Here is a 21,079-nt window from a genome sequence, read left to right on the forward strand (position 1 = left end):
GATGTTCCTGGGAACCTCCCCGGTTTGTTGGAAATGCAACGCCACTATGGGAACTTATTTTCATATCTGGTGGACCTGTTCCCGAGCAAGAGAATATTGGGCCAGAATTCAAAAATGGATTTTAGAAATCATAGGATGTAGGATAAAATTGAAACCCGAAACGTTTTTACTAGGCATGAAACCAGAAAACTTAAACAAATCTAATTGGTATCTCGCTCTCCACATCATCATTGTAGCCAGGATCTCGGTTTGTGCAAGAATGGAAATCCAAAAATACCCCATCAGAGGCTACGTTAACATCGCAGAGATGTTATCGCAAAGATCATGGACTGTGCAGAGGCAGACAAGCTTACCGGACTTTTGCGAGATAGACAAGAATCGGGGCTATATATGAGTTGGGACAGGTGGTATGCTTGGCTGCAAAAAAGAAATCTTAAGAAGAATGTAAAATAATAATCTTAGTGTGACTGTGGGTAAATATTTATAGGAATATTGCATGGCAGTTGAGAATTCTTTCTTCTGGGTAATCTTTTCTTTTTTTGATTATTTGGTTTAATGGAGGTTTGTACTATTTCTAGGCGAAAATTGATGCTTTAAAACTCTATATGTATTATATTACTCTCTGCAATTCTATCCATATTGCTATATATTTTTCCTGTAATTTTTAATAATTTTCAATAATTTTTTTAAAAAAAGAATAGTATCTTCCATTCAATTCCAGGAGCTTAAAATAAAATGTCTTCACGAAACTGATGCAAGTGGTATTGATTCTGTGTTGACATATTAAAATATCAAAATATTGGATCACTATTTTCCTATCCCCTATCCCCTTAAAGATTCTGCATGGAGAAATCATGCTTTATTTTGGCATATATATTTTTTGGCTGGAATAAATTATCACAATTTACTAAAATGCTGAGAAAAGAAAACAGATGCTTATAGAGTTTTAATTTTTTTTTTAAAAAAACAAATGAAATATTTTGAGCCAACCCACTATCCTAAAATTAAGGAAAGCAAATAAGGTGAGTCTCAAGTCTAGTTGCTAATGTTGGCATCAAGGTCTCCTCCATGGAAAAGGAATGCCAAGTCCAGAGTTGGTCCCAAAGCACCAGCTGTTACTTCATCTCAGCTAGGTTTTAATGTTCCGGCAGCTATTGTACATCTTTCTTAAGCAGCACTTCTTAGTTTCCCCTAAGAAATGTTCAAGGACTAATTTGCTTTTTTGATTTATATCCTATCTTTCTTTTGGGAATTCCCAGTGTTTTGCATTTTATTCCTAAAACAGCGACCCTATCAGATACAATGGGCAAAGAGAGAAAGTGGCTGGCCAGAGGGACTGAATTAAGGTCTATGGCTGAGGGAATTTGAACCCAGGTCTTAGTTTTAGAATGACACTTAACCATAATTGACCAGCAAGCTCAAACTGTTAAGTAGCAAAAGCAGTTTCTAAGGGGCTGGTTAACTCAATGACATCCCTTTTCTATGGCTTTATCATCAGGCAGAGATGTCATGCTCCAGGCCCCTTCAGTTAAACAGTGTCATCTGATGGGGCCAAGGAAACTGGCTTTCTATATCATTGCACCTGCACTCTGGATCACCAAATTTCCAGGACTCTTGTGGAAGAGGGTGTCAAAAAAGGAGTCACTCCTTTTTTGGTGCCTCCCTGCAGTCACCTTTAATACTATATCTTAAGTGCCTCCATGGAAAACTTATCTCTTTGGATGGTTTTAATTAGAAATATATTCTATTCCTGCTTTAATTCATTTACTAACCCCCTTCTCTCTACATCTATTATTCTGTCAGAGATCTTTCATTGTAAATAAGGAAATAAAACAGGGGATTAGCCTGTCAGCACTCCCCACGCTCCTCGATCTTCCACGTTAGGCTGAAAATTTAGAAAGGTGATTATAACTGCATTTAAATTCAGGGACAGTTCTTCATGCAATCAGCACCCCCCTTGCAATTCAATGCAAAAAAAAAAAAAAAAATTGGGATTAGTGAGGGCAGGTCTGATCTATTTATCTCCATGTCCTCTCCACAAATAGACTTTTGAAGAGGGCTTCTATCAGATCTGGAAAGGTCAAAGAATACCCTTCTTTTCCTTGCTGAATTATACACACTTGCTTCTTGTAATAAAATGGCTTTTATTGTTTTAAGGATTATAAAAGATTATAAATGTGTAATTTTTAAGACAATCATGTGGGAGATTTTTCCCTCCTGTTTCCCTCTCATGCATTCTGTTGCATGTTATAATCTTAAAACATGCTTAAATGTTGTTTTGATTCCAGTTTTTAATCAACTATAAAATACCACTGGGTGTTAATAACCTAATTGGATGCTGGATTTAATTCTCAAAGTCTTTATAACTTCATAAGAGTTGCACTAAAAAAGCTGATTTGTGATAGCGCTCCTGAGATTCAGCTATGTTGTATGCATGTATGGATAGGTTTGTGGAAGAAAATTGTAAATAAAACATAATTAAGAATATCCTTTGAAATACAAAAGTTCAGCACATTAAACTTTTAAGAATAACAAATTTAAACAGCTGTATGTAGCAGAAGCTAAGAAGTAGTGATGACATAATTAGGCATTCTGAAATCAAAGCAACATAAAATTAGTGGGAATTAAAAGTGCAAATATATAAAAGGTTACTGAAAAATACATCATAACTAAAGCTATGCTAATATAACATGCTAATTCATGGAATATTTACTGACCTCAATTGCCTGGGTTCACACGACTCTCTAATTTAGTGTTTCTCAAGCTTGACAGCTTTCAGATGAAAAGATAAATGGGATTGAGCTTCATAAATACTTGGAAGTGGAGTCACCAAAATATCTCAGCTCTGACTGGAAAATATATTTAAAATGTATTCTGGAAGATTGTAGTGGCAAGCCACAACCATATATTTGCCAAGAATATACATGGGCGTGACCATAATTCACAAGGAGTTGAATCTGACTTAAGAGAGATTTCACCTTTATCTAGACTGGGTTTACTGAGGATTTGAGGTACGAGTTTCTAGTGATAATGCTGGCTAAGTCTGGTAACAGCTCTGGTCACAAACATCTGGAGAATACTAGACTGAATTTTATCTCATTCCTTTTTGTGTTCCTTAGATCAGTAAAGAAGGGAATCAATGCTGGCTGCCAATATCAGTCTTCACACACATTAAGATAAAAGTGAATACAGGGATTTAGAGCAATATATACATAAATGCTCTATAGCTGTGTTGGCGAACCTATGGCACGCGTGCCGGAAGTGGCACACAGAGCCATGTTGCCTGGCATGCGTGGCATTGCCCATTCCTCTTCTGGGTTTCCAGGGCACGCATACGCACCAGTCAGCTAGTCTGCGGGTTACTGGCGCGCATGCATGCATGACAATCAGCTGGCCTTTAGTGCGGGTGCGCATCGGCCATGCCATCGTTGCCCGCATCCAGTCCTGGGATATCCAGCCCTTGCCAGTCAGGAGCACTGCCACCAGTCGCTCCCCTATGCACAGCTGCCTGCTTGCCTCATCACCGCCACCACCACTGCGAGGAAAGGCCCTGCAGCTGCGCTGCCTGGAATCCACGTGGGCTGGCGCAGGGGGAGGACAGATATGGCTGTCTGGACGCTGCCTGGAGCACGAGGGTGGCAGGAGGAAGAGCCGCTGCTGCCTCATAGCCAGCGCAACCAGCCTGCTGCTGCAGCCTGCTACCACCCTCTCTTCCCCGCCAGCTGCTCCTGCCACTGCTGGGGAAGGGGAGCGCAAGAACCACTGCCGCCGGGTGCAAGGGGGTGGTGGGAAGGATCTGTGGTCTGGGGCTTCCCTGTTTCCACACCTGAGCAGGCTGTTCAGGGGAAGGAAAAAGCTGCTATCGGCTCCAGACCTGGCAGCCCGCAGGCTCAGCCTGAGCTTTACAAGCTGTTGTGTTAACCATGCAGCCTTGCCAGATCACCAAACAGCCCACCGCGTAGGCTGCCTCGGAATAACGAAGACAACACCACCCCACCACCCTTTCCATCTCCTCCAGAAAAGGGCTAAGCAGGTCGGTCCCACCACCACCCCTTCTTCATTCATTGTGGTGCGAAGGGGGAAAAAACCCACAGGAAGTCCTGCTCCTGGTGCTGCCGCAAGAATCGCTATTGCCGGGTGCAAGGGGATGGTGGGAAGGATCTGCTGTTTGCGGCTTCCTTGTCTCCACACCCGAGCAGGCTGTCCAGGGAAATGGATTGAAGGCCCAGCCTACTTCTTCTGGTGCTGGCACCCCCCGGCAACAGTGGTTCTTGTGGTGTCTTTTCCCTGGCAGCACCAGGAGCAGGACTTCCTGTGGGTTTTTTTCCCCTTCACACTGCAACAAATGAAGAATGGGGGGGGGGCGGTAGGAGTGATCCGCTTAGCCCTTTTCTGGAGGAGGTGGAAAGGGGGATGGGGGTGGCATTGTCTTCATTATTCCGAGACAGGGCTGTTTGGGCCAGCCGATTCTTGCTGTGCCACAGCGGCTTGTAAAGCTCAGGCTGAGCCTGCGGGCTGCCAGGTCTGGAGCCGGCAGCAGCTTTTTCCTTCCACTGGACAGCCTGCTCGGGTGGGGAAAGAAGGAAACCCTGAAAGCAGATCCTTCCTACCATCCCCTTGCACCCAGCGGAGCCGGTTCTTGCGCTGCCAGAAGCAGCGAGTGGGGGCTTCAATCCCTTCCCCCGAAAACCCAAAACAGGTCGCGGAGGGGGTGGACTGAGCATGCGCAATGCAGAACGCATGCATGGGGGAGTGTGCAATACGGGGCGCATGTGTGGGGGTGTCGTGTGCGCATGCGCATGTGTGGGGGGTCGCATTGCATTCTGGGTGCTGGCAGGTGCACGTGTTATCGCACATTCACACACACACTTTTGGCATGCAACGAGAAAATGGTTCACCATCACTGCTCTATAGAATTATGACTTCTACTAAATCAATGTTCCTGCATAGAGGTAAAAATAACAATAGCACTTAGACTTATATACCGCTTCACAGTGCTTTACAGCCCTCTCTAAATTGTTTACAGAGTCAGCCTATTGCTCCCAACAACCTGAGTTCTCATTTTAACAACCTCGGAAGGATGGAAGGCTGAGTCAACCTCAAGCTGGTCAGGATTGAACTCCAGGCTGTGGGCAGAATTCTACCTGCAATACTGCATTCTAACCACTGCACCAACATGGCTCTTGTGTATCAGTCTATGGTTATATAATTAATAATAATGCCTTCATCACAAGGCATATTGTGCATTGTAATCCTGACTTTACACAACATTGCGCTACCCACAATTGACTGTATTCACTGAGTGTGCCAAACCATAAAGCATAGATTGTAAGCAATATTGCTGCATTGAAACTTCATTCTGAGTTTTAAACAAGCAAATGACTTTATGGCTTAGTCATTTGAAACAAGAGCACTCAAAAAATTCAAGAACTGAAAAAAAAAATGGCCCCCAGAAATATCATCAGCGATGCAACTCTTCTCCCATGGTACAGTACTTAAAGCAGTTATAACTTTTGATAACAATAATTGTAATACTGATCCCAACTGGAGATAAAAGTATTGCTGGCATATCCTTATTTCCATTTGAAAATGTGGGTATAATATTCTCCTGAGATGAATAGTCTCTTCCTTGGCATTAAACTTTTTAATTTCTTCAGCTAGAATTCATTCTTTTAGTTGGTTATATACTTCATTTAGTGCTATATAATCAATTAATCATGGTTTGCTTCTCATTTGTACGAAAGAGTTTTAATCACAACCCTGTGAGATCATGCTGAATTGATCTTCCTTAGCATGGTGCTTCCTAGATACATTGATCTACAGCCTTCAGGGTTGTTAAGCCAGCAGCGGGGCATTGTTCACTATCATTAATTTTCCTATATTTGAAAAAAAATTAATACAAAGGAAATATATTGGTCATAAGTATTAATTCTCTGATTAACCTTGCAGCTCCCAGAAAGAAAGCAATCATGTCTTATTGTGGAAAAAGTAAGGCTCTTAACTTTCAGAAAACAAGGGCAAGATCTTAAAAAAAGGACTGATTAATTTCTGTTAATGTGAACAATAGCTGTAAAACAAGTACTTCATTTCATGCCACTGAAATCAGTGAGAATCTACCTATTTATTTGGAGTAAAAAACATCTCCCTCTTTCTCTCTCTCTCCCCCTCCCTCCCTACCCCCCCTCTCTCTCTTGATAGAGACAGACAGACAGACAGACAATCTTTCTGCTGATTCACCATCTCATGTCACCTAACTAGATGATAGCTTTAAACCAGGAGTTCTGGGAGTTGCAGTCCCCAAGTCTTAAAGTTGCCAAGTTAGGGGACTCCTCCTCCCCTAACTGAACTTCATAGTTAGGGGAGTGGGCAGTGAATTTAGTTGGTAATATAGTTATTTATTTATTTATTGGTTCGATTTATATGCCGCCCTTTTCCGGAGACTCAGGGCACCTTACAATGCATTAAGCAATAGCCTTCATACTTTTGTATATACCAGCTTAGTAGGGCTTTCACCCCCCCCCCACAAGCAGTGTTCTTTTTTATACAAAGTCAGCTTATTGCTCCCACAAACCAGGTCCTCATTTTACCTACCTCCGAAAGGATGGAAGGCTGAGTCAACCTTGAGCCTGGTGAGTTCAGCCATGTAATGAAGCATTATAAAATGTGGGCATCCTGGGTCTTTTGAAAAGTAGCAGGCATCTATGATTTTCACGGGAAGAAGAGAATGAGTAGATTAGTTAGATATCCTATTTCCCCAAAAGGAAGACTAGTTTCCCCTCTAATAATTTAGTTTGAAGTGGGAGAATTCTCTTATATGCAGAAGAGAGACAGAAAGCCTCCTTTCTCTAGCTTCTGGGGAAGAAATGTAAAATATATATATCTAAGATGGCTCCCCCATAAGTGGTGCCAATGACTGCATGAAATGAAGAACTGGCAAGTATTTATTTTCTTATCTTTCCTTTTCTTTCCAATGACTTCTTCTCCCCTCATCTCTTATTTGTTTTCCCCTACAATTTTCTTTTTCCTTTCCAAGTATTCCTTTCTTATGTCATGGGAACAGGTCACAAACAGTCCTGCCTTTCTTTAGGTGTGTATGGTGCATGCTAAAAAGGGAGCAGGGCTTCCATTGCCTAATCATGCCCACCCAACTAATGCTGTTGCTCCTACTGGGGATGCCTCTCCTGTTTTCCCCTTCCTCATATGTGAAGGAGAAAGCTTTGTGTATATAAGAAGGCAAAGACCTATTAATTTTACAAATGAGCTGCTCTATTCTACAGGCAGTTATTAAGTCCTTGTTTCATATTAATTGTTTTTGAAGTGCGGCCTACAGCCAATGTGAGACTATCTGCATATTTATGTGGAGGAAGGTGGGCGGGTAGTGTGACACTAAGATTCATTAAAGCTAAAGTTGAAATATAGACTAATAAAGTAGGGAAACTACATTGCAGGATTTTTGGGGCGTCAGATTTTATATGGATTTTGTATGGATCAAAGTAGCCACTCAGTCAAGAACTCTATATGATTGGCATTTCAGATTATATGGAAATGGTCACATATAAGGCTATTCCTGCAAGGGTACCCCGTTGCAGCTGTCTCCGTTGTGCCAATGAATGATAAGATGCGAAATTGGTTGTACAGTGTCAAGATCAAACAGGCAGCATTACCCTTACTTCAAATCACTGAAGTATTCTTCTGAATGGCTACAACAACATAGAGACTAAAGCCTATGGGAATGCTTGAAAGAGCTTCAGCAAATTCTGTAACAGACCTCTTATATATGCTCAAAGCAGAGTCAAGAATGGAAGGCTTGAATAAGTCCTTGCCGATATAATGCAGGAACGCATAACCTTCTTCAGATTTATGCTCATATTAATAATAGTCCAGAGACCACACTTCAAAAGGTATGTGGGCCAAGGACAAAACATAAACATAATCATTTCATTTAAAGTGAACTTAAAGTACTTTTGATGTTCTGTTCCCAGGCATTTAATAACTTTTCCTTTCTGTGTCATTAAGAATTCCAGCTCACTGATAATTTTAGGGAAAGAGGTACAAGTCACACTCTCTACTATAAAAAACAACACAAGATCATAGAGAAATAATCTTCATAGCAAGTAGCAATCTGAATTCATTGGAAACCATAGCAGACGTGTGACTTCATTTGAATAATAAAATCCTGGATATAATTGCCTCAATAATTGGGTGACATCTAACGAGTTTGTTAAAATTATATGTAATATTTATGGAAGTTGTTGTCAATGAACCAAAACAACCAGCATTAAAATCATGGAACCATAAAATGTTGTAATGAACAGTGATTACTGGAAGGTGAGTTATGTGTGCAATGATCCATTTATAAAAATGCAATATAGTCAAATAAGAAGAATGGATAAAAGGAGATATAAAGTGTAGCCCAGAAGATTTAAGAGGAAAAACTTCCTCATATTAAAGAAACGATGCTAAGTGCTAAATGATAATGCTTTAAATTAATTATTTTCTCTGCAGGATTAATTACAATATAAACCATTTAAATTGCAAGCATTTGTGTGATTGTGAAATATGTGCAATTGATTGCAGGGTCCTTTGTCCATATTATCCGCTAAATAGCAACAGACCTGTATATGGAATCTCATATATTCAAGATGGATTTTGATTGCATCTCAGCAGGCACATCACTAATGATGTTGGCCATGGTACCATTTAGGACATCTACGGGTGTCACTATTTTACTTTGCAAAATGTATTGTGAAGTCATGCAGGGAGTTTAATTGACAAGGGATACAGAAAAATATCAAAATATAAGTCATGCGCTCATTTTCCAACTTCAGGGGGGAAAAAAGAACACCCATAAAGTCTCTGCCAGATCAGACCAAAGATCCATATATCCATATAAGAGCCCCCAAAGCAAGACATGGGCTCATATATAAAGCCCCTTCCCTTCCCTCCCCTCCCCTCCCCTCCCCTCCCCTCCCACTTCCCCAGGGGTGAAATCCAACAGGTTCTAACAGGTTCTGGAGAATCAGTAGTGGAAATTTTGAGTAGTTTGGAGAACCGGCAAATACCACCTCTGGCTGGCCAGGAGGGGAGGGAATGGAGATTTTGCAGTATCCTTCCCCTGCCACACCCATCAAACTACACTCACAGAACTGGTAGGAAAAATATTTGGATTTCACCCCTGCCCTTCCCCTTCCCCATCCCCATCCCTTTCCTTTGCTTTCTTTCCCCTTCCCCTTCCGCTTCCCCTTCCCAGTGGTGAAATCCAATTTTTTTTACTACCAGTTCTGTGGGTGTGGCTTGGTGGGCGTGGTTTGGTGGGCATGGCAGGGGAAGGATACTGCAAAATCTCCATTCCCACCCCACTCCAGGGGAAGGATACTGCAAAATCTCCATTCCCATCCTACTCTGGGGCCAGCTAGAGGTGGTATTTGCCGGTTCTTGGAACTACTCAAAATTTCCACTACTGGTTCTCCGAACTGCTCAAAATTTCCGCTATCGGTTCTATAGAACCTGTCAGAACCTGCTGGATTTCAGCCCTTCCCCTTCCCCTTCCTATTGGGACAAAGATCTGCTGACATTGCTTATATTGGAAATATTCAATAAAATGTAAAATATATGAATGCCGGAGCAATAGAGAGTTTTAGCTGCTATCCATCTGCCAACTTTTCAGCCTACTCTCTTCTGATCTCGATCATTGCACAGTGATCACACTGGATGTTCTAAGCATGAGGATTACTTCTACAATTTCCTACTGCTTTTCTCTTGTACAGCATTGGGAAATAAGATGAACTGCTTGTTTATCCTTTTGCCTTGTTTCTAAACGAAATGCTTGCCTGGAGGGTTCTTTGAATATTTCATTTTCCATTTTCATCCAGTCTTAAAGTGTAGCATCTTGCTGCTGGAACATTTACTCAGTTTCTTTTGTGTATATAGTTTATGGAACTATATATTATTATGGAATATATATTATGAAATATTATGGAAACAGTTTTCGTACCAGTTTATTATACTATATATCAAAAGTTAGCGTCTTTGTCTACAAGGGGTTTCTGCATATTGGTAAAGTATTACCAACTGGGGAAGAAGGAAACTTGATAAAGATTTGCATCTGCAATCGTTTTAATGTAAACATACTTTCCAAGCCTGCTTATGAATTAGTTGATACTGAATCCCATGTTCTTCTGAATTTTACATAGACATTCACAAATGTACATATTGGAAAAACATGAGTTCAACATCTTTGTAATAGAGAAACGCACATGAAAATGCTTTGCATTTGGAAATTATAGTTGCACAAACATGGGCATACTTGTAAAATTTTCATATAAAGAGAGATGGGGGAACACACCAAAACTTGTACGTATGGAAAAGTCCAAATGAAAATACAGAATCATTTTCATGATTCTTTTTAAATGTATTGATCTAATATATACAATATATATACAACATAAGGACAGAAAATGAAATCTTAGGGAAATCAGACCAGAATTATAGTTCAAAATTACATAAGGAAATATGGAAATTTTACCAAGGCTTCTATTCAGGTATGTCTTCAGATAGTAAAAAAAGGGCAGGGTTTTCATTGGGCAATTATACCTGCCATCTTGACCAATAGTGGGTTTCACTTATCTTCGCTACCGTGATGATGTCTGGGCAGGTGGGTGGAGCCTCCCACCACCGCTGCTACCGGTTTGCCCGAACTGGGGCGTACCAGTAGAAACCCACCACTGATCTTGACCCTTCGAATTATGTATGCTTCTATTTATATCTTGCTATAATGGGAGAGTTCTTTCAAAAAGATGTCATTGGACTGAAATTTTTTAATGCACCAGAAAGGGAAAATTATTATATACAAGAGAAACAACTGTATCCACCAGTTGTAATTCCTTCATTCTTAATTACAGTTGAAGTCACGTCAAATTACACTTTCTGTTCTTCAGTTCTTCAACAGCCCCTGGCAAAGGCCAGATGCAGTCCTTGAGCCATCAAAGGTGTTGCCCAAACTGAATCCATGACTGGTGTCTTGCTGTGTGGTTCTAAGCTAAGAAAGAAGAGAATCCTATTTGCAGTGGCTTCCTTGGCATTTTACCTAGCTAAGTATGTCAAACCTACATGTGTGTACTAGTCCTCCTTTGGGAACCTGACAACTGATCAGTGATCAGTTGGTCAAAATTGTTTGATTGATGTGGGGTTCTAGTTGAATAGGAGGACTGGGACTCTTGAAAAAATCCCTTGTTTTAGTTAGAGCTGATCAGTCTCTGAAGATCACCTTCCAATCCACCTCCAAAGTGTTCTTAGGTGTTTTTGGTTTGATTTTCTCCTTTTTAAAATGTCCTCCATTGGAACTAAATGTCATTTTCATACTTATCTGCATATGACAACTCTTCTCTAGCTGCTTGTACAGCACATCAATGTGGAAAATAACTAGCTTCTAATTAATAACCCTTCAGTGTTGGCATGCATGGCTGAGTCTACTGTATCTTTGGAAGAAAAATGATTGACTGGGTGGCCAAAGCCTCCTACCGTCTCTTTTGTAGGCAAGAATCCTCAAGTGGCTGATGCATTCATAATGCTTCAGCGGCACTTATGAAGCCTAGATATTTGATGACAGCCTAAAAAGTATTTCAAAAATGATTTTCTTTTTACACTTGTATCATTGGTCTTGTGATTGGAAATAGGATTGGCACCCTGGCTGGGACACCTTCCCCACCCACCCAGTGCCCTCCAAATGTATTGGATATTAAGTCCCCAAATCTGTAGTTGATACAATTATCAACTAGATAATTGAGACAGGTTTGGTTAAATAGAATCTTCCTAATTCCTATTAAGAATGGCTTAGGCCCAGGATACCTGGCAGACCATCTGCGGCCAGCGACAGCTCCCCATCACCCAGTGCATTCTCACAGGGAGGGCCTCCTTGGGGTCCCGTCGGCCAGAGAGTGTCGACTGGTGACTCCCAGGGAGCGGGCCTTCTCTGTGGGTGCGCCTACTCTGTGGAATCAGCTCCCCCTGGAACTCCGGGTGGCTCCTGACCTTCGCTCCTTCCGCCGTGATCTTAAAACATGGTTATTTGGCCTGGCCGGATTGGATTGAAGGGGTTTTAAATGTGATTTTAATGGGTTCTTATATTTGTTATATTTTATAATTGAATTTTGTATTTATTGTTGTGAGCCGCTCTGAGTCCTTTGGAGAGAGGGCGGCATACAAGCCCAAATAACAAATAAAATAATAAATAAATAAGAATGACTTAGTCATTATCCAAACAATGATGCTAGACATAGTGGAAGTTACCTGCTACTTTGTCTTTGATTCTAATAGATCATATAAGACCAAACAGAAAAAAAGAGGATGAAGATCTATGCGGATGAATGTGAAGGAAGACAAGATCTTCTCAAATCAAGATCCTAAGGCTCTTGGTAAATTGTGTTCAACTCTCCAGGACAGCTGTTACATTCATATGTAATTGCTCCATGCTCCAAATCTCTTTGCCACTGCCTCTTGCTTACAGGTTCTGGGGAATTCATTAATTAATCACTACCCAAACTTCATATTCAAGTGGATTTATGAAGTCCAATATCCTTCCTACTGCCAGTCAACCTAGGTGGCTTTTCTTAGTAAGCCTTCCATACCTGTAAGAGATTAAACACAGGAACAGAGGTTCCTTCATAAAGGATGGGAACCAGTAGTGGGTTGCTCCTGGTTCGCACCGGTTCGCAAGAACTGGTAGTAAAAATTTGTAGTAGTTCCGAGAACTGGTAATAACATTGGCTGGCCACGCCCCCGAAACAGTCCCCGGCCCGGTTGCCACTTGCTTACCCCGCCCACCTCATCAGATACTTTTTAAAAAAAAACTTTTAAAAGCATTTTTTCTACAACCTCTTCGGCTGAAAAAATGCTTTTAAAAGTTAAAAAAAAAAAAAGCCTCTAATGATCCCGCAGCTCAGCTGGGAACATCAGAGGCTTTTCAAAGCATTGTTTTCTGCAACCTCTTAAGGTTGTAGAAAAAGTGCTTTTAAAAGTAAAAAAAAAAAAAAAGTTGCCCACCCAGTCACATTACCCCCACCACCAAGCCATGCCCACAAAATAAGCCACATAACCAGTAGTAAAAAAATTTAGAACCCACCCCTGATGGGAACAGATGGAGAGTCTTCATGCCCCTGTTGACCTTGGAGCACTCATGAAAGTTCATGGAAATGAATAATTAATTATTCTATTAGGCAGAACTAGTTGAAATACAGACTACATTTTTTACAATTCCATCAAGGATCATTAGAATACTGTTGCTCTCTGCCTTGATGACTTAAACTGAGATCATAGATCATTCTCAAATAGGGATTCTCAAAAGCTCCACTCCTTCCTTGGAAGATCTTAATATAGTGAGCATTCTTCTTCTCTTCTGATAAAGTATTAATTCAGGATATAAATTATGATATAAACTCTAAAGGTCCCATCCCATATCATGGTTCCTATTTCAAGAGATCTAATCCAATTTAGTCCAGGCTCTGAATGATGCCCAACCCTACTACTGGGTCCTATGTCTTTGTTCCTGTCCTTCTCCTGCCTCCAATCATATATTCAGTAGATTTGACAAGTGCCTTTGTTAGCTGTTTCTCAAAGTGACTTCAAACACTATCCAACAGTCTATGAATCAGCAGAAAAAAAAAAACATTTGAACACAAAATGCTATGTTCCAACTGCCAATTCCTACCCTGCCTTAAGCACAACACTAGCAAATGATGCTGTTCTTTCTTATGGTATACAGAATAAGGATTAATGGACTTCCTATTTTTGTTTTATGACATTCCCATCAAATGTCATCAGCTAATTTCACAAACCTCCCCCCCTCCCCAATTCTTCTTAATGTAGGATGTGACTAGGAAGAAGGCAAGTTTTGCCAGCTGGACAAGTTTAGCCATCGGTCAAAATTCAAGATTAGCCATTACACTGTTCATTGAAAACTCAAGAAAACAAACCCAAATGTTGTCTGAAGTTGCCTACTCATACAGGTAATCCTCTACTTACAACAGTTTGTTTAGTGGCGGTTCAAAGTCACAAGGCCATTGAAAAAAGTATTTTTCACACTTACAAGTGTTGCAGCACTCACATGATTATGTGATCAAAATTCAGAATCTTGGCAACTGCTTCATATTTATGACGGTTGTAGTATTCCAGGGTCAACTGATCGCTTCTGACAAGCAACCTTTTGCAACCTTCTGACAAGCAAAGTCAATGGGGAAGCCAGATTCACTTAACAACTGTGTTAATAACTTAACAACTGCAGTTGATTCCCTTAAACATGGTGGTAAGAAATGTCATAAAATGGAGCAAAACTCATTTAACAAACTTCTCACTTAGCAACACAAATTTTGGGCTCAATTGTAGTCATAAATTGAGGGCTACCTGTAGATGTTTGAAAGAAGAGTACTCTTAAGTCTTTTCTTAATACATAAAAAGAACTTACACATTCTAAGTTCACTTTGAAGAAACTTATTATCTGGACTAACAGTCAAAAATTTAGAAGAAGCCAATCCAAGACAACATTGCATTGCTGTGAGAAAGGGAGGGAGGGAGGGGGAGAGAGAGAGAGAGAGAGGGAGGGAGGGAGGGAGGAAGGAAGGAAGGAAGGAAAGAAAGAAGGAAGGAAGGAAGGAAGGAAGGAAGGGTATACCATTAGTCTTATCCTTCCGAATTCACTGGGCAGCTGATTGGAGATGGTACATGAAACCCAAAGGAATTGCTTGCTATTAATATTTTCTCCAATGCATAATTTAAAGAGCTTGTCTGAGGTCCAAGCAATTTTGAGCAACTTCATCCTAGGCGAAAACAAAATATTTGTGGCTGTTTAATGCTGATGTAGGACATTTTCCTCCAGCAGCCAAAACCTGAACAGATACATCTTCTTTTTGTTCTTTGAACTGCTTTTTCGAGTATTTCCCCACATCCCCTTTGTGTAGGATGCTCTCAATCTTCATTCCCAGCTGTTCTGCTCTTCTTCCCTGACAACAGTCCCTATTCCTCTTTCCTCATCCTGCGATTCTGCTGCTCTCTCTTTCAAACGATAAGCTTTGGGGAACAGGTGCCGTCTTTGTTACCAATCTATCTTTGGTGAGGTGATTGATGAAACTAATGGTTACTTTAAAGATGGGGCCATCCATTAGAACAAGTCCTTGGGACTGTAATCCACTTCCTCTGATGTGACTGATATTGCAGAAGAGTCATGAAAATGATAAGTCATCAATTCCCAAAATATATTTATCCAAGTAGGCAAAAAACGTTATTTCCAGGCAGGAGAAATGTTTGGCATAATCTAACTTTAAGAGAACCTGTGACCTATCAGACATTTAGAATATCCTCAGTTCCTGCTGACAAAGAACTCACTAGCTCGATAACATCAAATCTGATGCAAAATTGAGCATACAACAATTGAAAGAAGCTCTGTTTGATAGGGTAGCATGGAAGGCACTTGTCTGCAAAGTCACCAGGAGTCGGAAATGACTAAATGGTTAAAAAAAAACCAGCAACAATTCCTGCTGGACCAGAATGGCATCTGTTGACATTCTTCCAATATATTATTTGCTTCTTATAATAACTGAATTGCTTAAAATTATACAACTGCCATTCACAGTTGTATAACTTCAAAAAATGAAAAGGGCTTCAAAAATTTTAGCAAGGGGTTCTCTGCCCAGTTGCTGGGTGGGTGTGGCCATGGTGGGTGTGGCCTAGTCAGTCTCCTGCACCACAGCGGGTGTGTGTGTGCATTTTTGCCCTTCCCGGGCTCCGGAGGCTTTCCTCGAGCCTCTGGGAGGGCGAAAACAGCTTCTACAGGCTCTGGAGGCCTTCTGGAGGCCTTCCCGAACTTCCGGTAGGCCTGTTTCTCACCCTTCCTGAGCCTCCCCGCATACCCTGCACTTACCTGCATCCAAAACCAGCCACATGGGGACTCCTGGGAGGGGCGGGGTGGGGTGGGCAGGGCCAGCCAGGAGTGGGATTTGGGGGTTCTCCAAAATGCACAGAATCTTAGCTAGAGGTTCTCCTGAAACCCTGCAAACCTCCAGCAGCCCATCCCTGGCCATTCAGTATAAAAGGAAAAAGTGTCTTAGAAAACTTGGTGAAGTATTGCAACAGGGTGCATTAAATTGTTCCTTTAGCGTTTGATAGGAAACCTTGATATTTTCTGGCTGTTGACAGGCCGTTGAAGGAAATTACACCTAGCCTTCATTTAGCATTGTATGAACTGCCTGGCACAAAAACAGGTTTCCCTTGACGTGCTTTTAATTAAATCTAGACTGAGAACTAATTTTTATCCACTAAACGCAACACCTGTTGTTCTATGGCTTTCCTGGTTTCTCCGGTTTGCTTGGTGTTTTCAACAGAATTTTCCAAACTGAAATAGTTCTGTAAACCTTAGCATCAGAATTGCATTCTCTATAAGCTTGGAAAAACATTTCATAAACATTTCATATTGTAGAAAGAGTTAGAGAGTATCTCATTGTTTCCTGCTTTTTTTTATTCCTACCTGAGTTTACATCAAAATGACAATGAGCTGTGATAAATATATATTCCCACTCTAAAACATTTTCATGTAACTTTGAAGTACATCACTCTATACACATAGGATTGGAATGGGGTAAATGCATTAAAAAGTGAATAAAGGTTTTAAGTAAAATTTTTGTTTAATATTTGTTTTGTATGCTCCTTAGCATGTGACCAAATTATTTATTGAAATGGACCTATGTATTTTATCTCAAATTACACACAGATGTTTTCTTCAAGTGTTCCTTAGTATCATTGTTTCCAACTATAAATATTTCAATATAATTTAATATTGTTTTGAGACAAGAACTTTGCAAGAATGAATGGTGTAGAACTGTGGTTCACAACTTGTGGTCTGAGGACCCCCAGGGGGCCCACAATGTCATTACGGGGGTTGAAGAAATGTTATCATTTAAATATTGAGTCAAGTCTTGGTGGTCTGTGGCCATGGTCCATGGACACAGAAGGTATTTAGAGGGGGTGAAGAAAAGGTGTAGAATGTATGGAAAGAGGAATAATCTGCAATATACATTAGTCCATAAAGAAGAATAGTACAACATCAAAATGAGGAGTGGCGGGGTAGAGAATCTCCATCCAACCATAAATCCATCCATAAATAAATGTTTATCAAACAGTGTCTTAAATCCTTTTTTCAGACATAGGAAGTAAGTAGGCTAAGACAGGGCTTTGAGGCTCAATATCACGATGACATGATGTCCTATTGATATAATCTCAATTTTCTATGACATCTGTCTAGTATCCTCTTTGCAATCATATGGGTTGAAACTCAAGAGCTTGTTCAAGGAGATAATAAGGAACTAATTTATCTAGACTAAGGGTATTTGGAATTCTATCGGTATGATTGTTGCCTTTCTTTGTTTTCCTCTAGATTTTTCTTTTCCCTAGAAACTCCTTTTTATAGCTGAGATTTTACAGCTTTGGTATTAGTAGGGAATTTCTCATTAAAATTGTCCCCATATTATAATATGCAAGATTATACGACTACACTTAATGTCCCAGGGTTGAAACAAGGTTGGTTATTTTCTGTATATCTGGAGAATGCCAAGAACTTTCCATTCTTTTTTCCTTGAATTGGACTAAAGGGAGACATTTGGGTAGAAAATCTAAGGTCTCATGCTAGAGAGACTAGGGATGTCAGGAGGTTTAGTCTGACTGATGGCAGGTTATTGCAGACTACTTCTAAGTTGCCAGAAATTTTATGAACAGCTGGGGCAGGCTCTTTTTATGTCTGAGTACACAATCCCAGATTTATACCATCCATTTGGGCTTAAAATACCCACATTTAATTTTAACACAACAGAAAATAAGGAAAGGGACCTTGACCAACATGGTGGCTCCAACATAGATATTTACTGTGTTCATGTAATTATTATGTCTATCTTTATATTGGCTTATTTTGACTTACTGGATTGTATCCAATAGTGCAGGAGTGTAAAACTCAATTTCATTGAGGGCCACATCAGGGTTGTGTTTGACCTCAGAGGGCCGGAGTGGGCGTGGCCAGGGTGGGCATGGCCAGCTTGATATCACTCATGTCAGGGGCACATGTGGTGGCCTGGGTGGGGCTGGGGGAATGTGACAGCTTTCTTCAGCCCTCTGCCAGTGAAAACGGAGCTCAGGGGTGCACACGGCCCTCCAGAGCTCCGTTTTCACTGGCAGAGGCACCATGGGCCGGTCCTTCATTGTTTCCAGGGTAGCCCCATGAGTCATATCTAAGCACCCCGTGGGCCGAATCCAGCCTGTGGCCCTCGAGTTTGACACCCTTGGGTTATTGCAATTCTCTTTTACTTGGAAAGCCTTGGGAGAAAGGATCTTCTAGGGAGGAGTTAAATTTACCTCCAATATGCTCTTTTTGTTGGCACCAAATATTTCTGACTACTATAGAAGGGGAGTGATCCTGCAAGATGGATCTCATTCAAGGCAAATAGGAGACTCTTCTAAAGTTCTTATCCAGATACAAAAGTCCTCACTTTTGTGTCTGGATTGTTCTAACAAACAGGCTTGTTCTAACAAAGTGGCAACGAGACATATTTCTGTCCCCATCTGATTTCATAAGAAGCCATCATAAAGGATACATGAAACAGTTTATTTAATATGCACATAGACCGTGACAAGCTCAGTCGGGGCCTTGAAATCCTATATTTAGAGAACATCACTTATTTGAAATCCATAAAATATATTCCCCTTTCAAGTTGCTCTGCTCAAATAATCTTTTACTTTTATTAATCCCTTCCCTACCTGCTAAAGATAGTTTAGTGATAAGATTGATATTCTATCAATTTGATTTAATTTTTTCTTTTGAAGAAATTACTTTTTAAGCCCCCCCCCCCCAATCTATATGCTGCAGCATTACAGCTATCAGGAGAACGGTAATTATTAATTTATTTGCACGAAGACATGCAAACAGATATTTGGCAAAGGTAGCCGTTGGAATAGTTGTGGATGTGAAATAAATGTACAAAACTTTATTAAAGTATCTACCTATAAATGCCAAAGCAACACTGGGTTGTATCCAGTAGTGACTTTGCATCTGTGGAAAGCATTTGTATTCATGCCTAGTGGGAATGCTAATTTTTTTATCAATCTCCTTTATTGACTGAGGCTCCCCTTGTCTCTAAAAAAACCCCTGCTCCTTAGTTTTGAAAGACATCCCAATAGCGAATAGAAAACACTGGATGTCCTTCTTTGTCTAGACATAAGTGGTCAATCTAGAACTCTAGAGACTGCAGCAACAAAATTGGGGTAGCAATGTAGCACCTCTGAGCAGAAGAACCATTTGTCTTTTTAAGTGGAAAATAGAAACCTGAAGCTTTCGCAAAGCTTTTATACGGTTACTTTGCCCAGAAAAAAACCACTGTAAATTCACCAAGCAAACTGCAAAATTCTGTTATACCCAGTCCAATAGTGTCACTGCATCACTAGCCACTATTGCCTGTGGTCCTTGGAATGCAAAAAAAAAAGGATATAAAAGTAAAAGTTCAGTCCCCAAAGGATGCAAGCAGCTCCATTCTTCCGTTAGTGGAAGCCATTCTTGTAGTGCAAAAAAGTCACTATTGCAGGGGTTTCAAAGTCAAGGCCCAGGGGCCAGATCCGGCCCACAGGGTGCTTAGATCTGGCCCATGGGGCCTTCCTGGAAACAGTGAAGGACCGGCCAGCCTGAAGCCTCTGCCAGTGAAAACAGAGCTCGGGAGGGCTGTGTGTGCCCCTCCTGAGCTCCATTTTTGCTGACAGAGGGTTGCAGGAGGCCATCACAGCTGAAAATGGAGCTCGCGAGGGCCAAGCTCCGTTTTTGCTGGCAGAGCACTCATGCCACTACAGGTGCCCCCAACCCAAGTCACGTCACCCTGGCCACACCCACATCGGAAGGAAAAGAAATATTTAATCATGCACATTACCACAGCAGCTAGAATAATGTATGCAAAGTACTGGAAAGAGAAAGGACAGCCACCGGAGGAGCATATAATTGGAAAAATATTAGAATGCGCAGAGATGTGTAAATTAACCCATGTAATAAACGAGAAAGAAAATTCAGAATTTTACACAGTGTGGGAAATGTGGTATAAGTGGCTGGAAGGTAGACGCAAAAAGTAAAAGGAGAGAGAATGTAAATATTAAATTAATCAAGTAATTCAAGAGACACCATGTATATAAATTTGTGCATATGTAAAAACCGCAGCTTAAACGAAACTTGTTGAATTGTATAATTATGTAACTTAATAAAAACCTTTAAAAAATAATAATAATTACATGAACACAATCAATACCTAAGTTTGGAGCCACCAGGGGTTGGTTCTACTTACCTTTACTACCGGTTCGCATCATGCACACGTGCGCATGACATCCGGGTCAGTGGGTGGAGCCTCCTGCCCTTTTTACTACCGGTTCTTGTGAACCAGTCTGAACTGGGGGCAACTCACCACTGGGAGCCACCATGTTGGTGAAGGTCCCTTTCCTTATTCTCTCTTGTATTAAAATTAAACATAGGTATTTTAAGCCCAAATGGATGGTTTAAACCAGGGATTGTGTACTCAAGAGATAAAAAGAGCCTGCCCTAAATGTTCATAAAATTGCTGGCAATTTAGAAGTAGCTTCCTTATAGAGAAAAATCATTGTTATTAGGCTTCATGTCACTACCCAGCATTCTTTCTTGTCTGCGACACACATGGATAAGCCAATCACAAACACACTTGGTTTAAAGTTGACAGACACAGACACAAAGCGATAGCAGAAGAACCAAAGAGAAGCCAATCTTGCCACTATATTCTTTAATCTGCCACTCTCCTGGTGAAAATGAACAAGGAGAGAGGGGCATGGAGGAGAAAGGCAATTAAACTTAGCCAATATGTGATTCCCAGTGATTGATGGACTGAGAGCTAACTTCAAGGTCTGTCTTTCATACATACATACCCTCCATTTCCTTGGGAATCACACTAATTTCTTAACCTACTTCTATGAACTCTGCAATATAGGGCAAACTATAACAATAGATCAGTGGTGGAATTCAATTTTTTTTACTACTGGTTCTGTG

This window comes from Pantherophis guttatus, chromosome 1, assembly GCF_059756535.1.
Source record: "Pantherophis guttatus breed Tessera chromosome 1, ASM5975653v1, whole genome shotgun sequence".
NCBI lineage: Eukaryota > Metazoa > Chordata > Lepidosauria > Squamata > Colubridae > Pantherophis > Pantherophis guttatus.